This window comes from Macrotis lagotis, chromosome X (genome assembly GCF_037893015.1).
Source record: "Macrotis lagotis isolate mMagLag1 chromosome X, bilby.v1.9.chrom.fasta, whole genome shotgun sequence".
Lineage (NCBI taxonomy): Eukaryota > Metazoa > Chordata > Mammalia > Peramelemorphia > Peramelidae > Macrotis > Macrotis lagotis.
Genome location: NC_133666.1, coordinates 487663589 through 487670521, shown reverse-complemented (window position 1 = coordinate 487670521; position 6933 = coordinate 487663589). Strand labels below are relative to the sequence as shown.

The 6933-nt window shown below is 34.4% G+C and overlaps 1 pseudogene; it reads right to left on the bottom strand.

Moving 5' to 3' along the window:
* Window positions 1-469: 469 nt before the first annotated feature.
* LOC141499293 (large ribosomal subunit protein uL23-like) lies at window positions 470-2916 on the bottom strand (annotated as a pseudogene).
* Window positions 2917-6933: the final 4017 nt, after the last annotated feature.

Genomic DNA, 6933 nt, shown 5'->3' with positions numbered 1-6933 from the left:
CCCCTAATCTTGTTTCCTTCCTCCCACCCCCACAGAAGGCAGTCTGTTAGTCTTTACATTGTTTTGATTTTATACATTGATCAAAGTTGAATGTGATGAGAGAGAGAGTATATCTTTAAGGAAGGACAATAATGTATAAGAGATAGCAAAATTACTTAAAAAGATAATGTTTTGCTTTTATTTAATTAAAGGTAATAATCTTTGGTCTTTGTTCAAACTTCACCATTCTTTCCCTAGAATACAAATGGCATTCTCCATCACAGAAATCCCAAAACTGTGCCTGATTGTTGCCTGATGAAATGAACAAGTCCATTAAGGTTGATCAACACTCCCATTTTGTTGTTAGGGTATACAATGTTCTTCTGGTTCTGCTAATCTCGCTCAGCATCAGTTCATGCAAATCCTTCCATGCTTCACTGAATTCCCATCCCTCTTAATTTCTTTTTTTTTTCCTGGAAAACTTTTTTTTATTGTGGGTGAAGAAGCAGGGCAGCTGGACAGTTTAGATGATTCCAATCTTATTGGCAACATCTAAAGCATCATAGTCTGGGGCAAGCTGGACGTAGGCCTTCTTCTCTCCATCAGGCAGTATCAGTGTGTTGACCTTGGCCATATCAATGTCATACAGCTTCTTTACGGCCTGCTTGATTTGGTGTTTGTTGGACTTGATGTCCATGATGAAGACCAGGGTGTTGTTATCCTCAATGTTTTTCATAGCAGACTCCGTGGTCAGAGGGAACTTAATGATCGCATAGTGATCAAGCTTGTTTCTCTGAGGGCACTTTTCCACGGGTATTTTGGCTGCCTGGGAAGCCTCAGCATCTTGCTTCTCCAGAAGGTGGGCGAGGTTCGGATCTTCTTCTTGTGGCTGTGGACGCCCTTCAACACCGCCTTCTTGGCCTTCAAGGCCTTGGCCTTGGCTTCTGTCTTGGGGGGGGGGGGCGACGGCTTCCTTCTTGGCCTTCGGTGCCATCTTGGGGGGAAAGGGCCCTCTTAATTTCTAATAGAATAATAGTTTTCCATCACATACATATACCACAGTTTGCTAAGCTATTCCCCAAGTGAAGGACATTTATTTAATTTCCAATTCTTTGCCACCACAAACATAGCTGCATTGAATATTTTTGTGCAAGTGATTTTTCATCATCTCTTCAGCATATAGACCCAGTAGTGATATTGTTGAATCAAAGGTATGCACATTTTTGTTACCCTTTTGCATAGTTCCAATTTGCTCTCCAGAAAGACTGGCTGACTTCACAACTCTACCTGCAATGCATTAGTGACCCTGATTTCCCATATCTCTTTCAACATTGATCATTGTCCTTTCTGGTCATATTGGTCAGTCTTAGAGGTGTGAAGTGGGACCTCAGAGATGCTTTAATTTGCATTTCTCTAGTAAGTAGTGATTTAGAGCAATTTTTTATATGACTATGGATTGCTTTGATTTCATCATCTATAAATTGCCTTTGCATATCCTTAGACCATTTGTCAATTGAGGAATGGCTTGTTTTGTTATAAATTCGACTCAGTTCTCTGTATATTTTAGAGATTAGTCCTTTGTCATAAATGTTAGTTTTAAAATTGTTTCCAAATTTATTACATTTCTTTGGATCTTGGATACAGAGTTCTGTACAAAAGCTTTTGAATTTAATGTAATCAAAATTATCTAGTTTGTTTTTCATGATGCTCACCATCTATTCCTTGGTCATAAACTGCTTCCCTTTCCATAGATCTGACTATTCCTTGATATCCTAGTTTGTGCATAATATTGTTTTCCTATGTCTAATTCCTATATCCATTCTGATCTTATCTTGATATAGGGTTTGAGATGTTGGTCCAAGTCAAGTTTCTTTCATACTAACTTCCAATTTTCCAAACAGGTTTTATTGAAGGGAGGGTTTTTATCCCAATAGCTGGACTCTTTGGGTTTATCAGACAGCAGATTGCAGATTACTATAATCATTTCCTGCTATTGCATCTAGTCTATTCCATTGACCCAAAACTCTATTTCTTAGCCAATATCAGATAGTTACATTGACTGATGCTTTATAATATAATTTGATGTCTGGTAGGGCTAAGCCACCTCCTTTTGCACTTTTTTCCACTAAATCCTTGGAAATTCTCAACTTTTTATTTCTCCATATGAATTTACTTAATTTTTTTTCTAACTCATTGAAGTAATTTTTTTGGAATTTTGTTTGGTAGGGCACTAAAATTGTAGGTTAATTTTGGTAAAATTGTCATTTTATTATATTAGCTCAATCTATCCATGAGTAGTTGATATATTTTCCAGTTATTTAAATCTGATTTTATTTGCGTGAGAAGTGTTTTGTATTTGTTTTCAAAAAGCTTTTGAGTCCACCTTGACAGGAAGATTCCCCAGGTATTTTATATTGTCTGAAGTTACTTTGAATGGGATTTCTCTTTTTAGATCCTTCTACTGCATCTTGCTAGTCAAATATAGAAATATCGAAGATTTATGAGGATTTATTTTATATCCTGCAACTTTGCTAAAGTTACTAGTCACTTTCTTAGATAAATTTTGAGATTCTATAGCTATACCATCATTTTTTCTACAAAGAGTGAGTTTTGACTCTTCCTTCCTAAATCTAATTTCTTCAATTTCTGTTTCTTCTCTTATTACTGAAACTAGCATTTCTAATACAATATTGAGTAGTCCTCTAGACCAGAGGAGTTCAGTGCCTGCAACTCTCCAAGCTGGAACTTGCCCTTCAACCCTGCTTGTAAGTCCCAGACTATCAGGTCCACAGTCCATCAGTCTTACAGCAATGCCTCCACTCTAGTTGGTTTCTGGACTGCGGCTCCCACAGTCAACACCTCCATGGCTAATCCTAGGTTAGTCCAACTCTCACCCTTTCTGGCAGGCTCTCTGCTCTCTACTCCTGGCTTACCCATAATTTCTGAAGACAAACCCTGAGGTAAATTTTCTTCTCTTAGCTTCTTTATTTCATTTTTTTGTTGATCAGATTTCTAAGAAGTTTGTTTCTTATTATTTCTGAGGGGAAACCAGGAGACCTTAGCACAGTGCCTGTCTTCTCTCTGCCGTCTTGGCCAGAAGCCCTTCCCCATCATTTTCATCAAACCATTCTTGGTGTTTGTGAGTGTTCTAGCCCAAAAGAGCAAAGCAGAGCTGCAATCAGATCTCTGAAAGCTTCCCACCTTATTTTCTGCTTCACTGTTGCTAAATATATGCTGGCTCAGTTTTCCCTCTGTTAGCAAAAAGCTGTTCGCATTCAGAGAGACAATCTAATCTCTTGACATTAATTCTTCTACTATTCATTTTACCTTGCAACCACAGCTTTGGTTGAATGCAAATATCTAATTTAGAGAAGATGAGTCCGTGATCAGTCCAGCACTCTGCACCACACATTATCTTAGTCACTCTCAGAACCTGCTCAGTTACCCAGGAGACTGCCAAATTTTATTGCTGTTTTTAGTGGCAAAATGGCCCTATAGCCTCAGCTGCCTGTGTGCAGGTTTGTGACCACATCTCCCTGTGTATCCCCTCCTGCTATGTTCTTACTTGCCATTCCTCAGGACTTTGAGAAACAGTTATGGATGATGTCTTTTGTTGTATGCTTTAATTGGATTTTAGCGAGGTAAAGCTGACTGAAGTCATCAGTCTCATTGTCTCTTCCAAAGTGATTGATCATGGCCTAGCATAGCAAGACAGAATCAAAACAGCTGCTCTAGATGTAGTGGATGATCTTGTTGACTTGGATGTCATACCAGTCTTTAAGCACTTCAGAGAACCTGCATCAGTTGGCTTCATGTATTTTGGAACAAATCAGTCTCTTCCATTCGTTCCACCAGTGGAAGGCTTCACATGTTTGGGATAGGCACTCCCCCCCGCCCCAACTACTCACAAACTAGTCAGAGACTCCCTTGGTTTCCCTGCCATAATGCTTGCTTCCCATAATGGTTTACCAGGGTGGGGCTGCTATGCATTCCACAGCTTCTTGGAGCCACAGGTGAGCATTAGGTGACTCAAGAGCACATCAAAGGTGTAAAGCAGCCCTAAAAAGAAGTTGGCACCCCTCACACCAAGGTACTAGTTAACCTTGAATATACCCTTCACACCTATGATGCTTATTTGTGTATCTATGTAAACTTATTTTGGGGTTTAGAGTCAATAAGCTTTATCTTCTTTAGTTTAAATCTCAACTCAAGACACTTAGCAGTTAGGTGATGCTGAGCAAATCATTTAAAGCTGTTTGCCTCAGTTCCCTCATTTATTAAATGAGATGAAAAAATGGCAAAAACTCCAGTATCTTCCCAAAGAAAATTCCAACTAGGATCATGAAAAGTCAGACATGACTGAACATTACTGAACAACAACAAAAGATAATAATTGAGGAGTCTGAATACAGCTGTCAAAAAAATTTTAAATAATTAAGTTCAATGAGAATTAATCCCAGCATGTTTCTAGAATTTTCCCAGAAATGGTTACTAAATTAAATTTGTTAAAAACAACACATTTCAAAAGAATCAGTCAACTGACAATCCTCTCTTAACCAGTTCTGTAATTATTGTATAATTTAGTCTTATTTTGAAGTTATGTATGTCTGATTAATCATAATTTCATCTACATAAGTAGTCATGTAATGAGTTTTTTCAAAAATAATTTTCCTTTTGCCAACATTTCCAAAGAACCTTCTCCTTTCAGAATCAGTCTGTCAAAACAAAGTTTTTATCCATGCATTGCATTTTTAATTTTCATTGCTTTCTAAATCTGATGGATCAAAAACTTCAATATGTAATGTTTTCTAAATACTCTTGATCCTTATGCTAGACCACATATTAAGGAATTTGTTGAAATTATTTTCTACTTGACTGAACCCATTCTTCTTCAGTCACTGCCTCTTTAAATATGCTTCCTTTTCAAAAATTAGTTTCTATTTTTCACTGCAAATTTAAAAAATAAACCTATTTCAGATTACTATACTATTTAAGACACCACCCAAAGATTGTGTTGGTCCTCTTAGAAAATGGACAAACAACTGATCAAACTTCCTCTCCTCAATTTTCTCTTTTCTCATCTTTATTTCTAAACTTTACTAGCTTCCCACAATTCTCAATCCTTAGTGTCCTCTTTATATAACATCTCCCTGACTAATATAATGTTGTCTTCCACAAAGACTCTTTTTTCCCCTTTATTTATTTTCCTGGAGCATTGGAATATAAATTTAAACATAATTCTCCCTAAATATTTTTTCAATTGATTGAATAAAAAGGTCTCTGTATTTTCCCCTTGATCAAACATCTTTAGAAAAAGATGAAAAACATTGAGTCTGGGATATATGGAAATTTATTAAAGAACTAGAAAACTTTTAGGTCAAAACAGAAATCTATTCCAGGAGACAAGAGTTCTATTAAGCATTGAAAGGCCTCTAATATATAATGGAATTCAGTTTAGCTGTTAGCTCCCAAAATTAGAAACCCAAGCAATTCAAAATTGAAAGGGGTTTGTTTCATAGGATAATAGATTCCCCTGTTTGAAGGTCTTTAAGCAAATGATATATTAGGTAAGTTATAATTAAAACTCATTTCTATTATGGGTTCAATGAGATGTTTACTATATACAATTCCAAATCAAAGATTTCCACTTTAATTTAACCTACTCTAGAAGTATTATAAACTGAAAGGAAAAAAAAAAACACAACGAATATTCCTAAAATATCTTTTATATGTCAGGTAATATATCATGCAATAGACATTTAAAGATAAAAATAAAACTATCTTCTTTTGAGGAATATTCAGTCTGGTAAGTGATAAAAAAATATGTAAGCTTAGATATAGGTACAAAAATGAAGACAAATGATATAAAATATACTATTAGGGAAAAGATTATATTAGAGACATCAAGGACACATCTGTATGTCTAAATGGGCAAATAGTATACAAAATTTTGACATAAAAGCTCATTTGAAAAATTTTAGAAAATCATATTTTAAATAAATTGCCTCAGTAAACAGTGTTATATAAAATTATTTCACCAAATACTTTCTGTTTATCACTATCAAAAATAGAATAAATGTTAAAAATTATTATCCCAAATAAATTGAGTATATAAAATATCACATTTTAATGATGACTAAAGTGGAAAATGTCAATAAAATTACAAAATAATTATTTTTAAAATTAAATACTTTCTAAATAATTGGAGAATTACTCATTTTTAATGGCTTCACCAGACTATTGAAATAGTTCTTAAAACACTTGATGAATTAATGTTATACCCATTTTAGGAACAATGAATGATTTCATAAAATTAGATAGTGTGGTCATTAGAGGATTGAAGATTTCATATTGAAAATGATATCAGAATTTATCTTTGAAACATACAAGGAATTCTGAGTGAAGGAGCTATGAAGATATAGCAGTTAATATATGCAAAAAAGAGCTGAGATATAAAGATTCATATTTAATAAATATCAAAAAGATAGCTAGGACATAGAGGAATTTTTGAGAAGTTAGCTCACTTTCCTTGATGAAAAATCACTTTTTACATTCACAATCTCATAATATTTTTCAAGAACAAAAAATTGCAAATTTGATCTTGTCACACAAATATCATGATTTAATTTCACAAAATTCACTTTCAAATTTCACAAATGTACTGTCTCTTAATAAACAGTAGTTTTCATACTTTGAAAAATGTTACAAGTGAGAATACTATTTTTATTTTTACTTGATTTAAGAGTTTGAGGTTTGTGTTAAAAATACCAAATATACATTACAGATCAAGGAATGTCTCTTTTGCTTTCAGATTCAGATTAAGGTATGTCTCTTTTGCTTTCAGATTCAGTTTAGATAATAGTTTAATTTTAATTCAGATAGATAATAGTTTAATAGTCAAACAGACTCCCTTCCTATACAACTGCATTTTTAGTGAGCCATTTTATTTAAAAT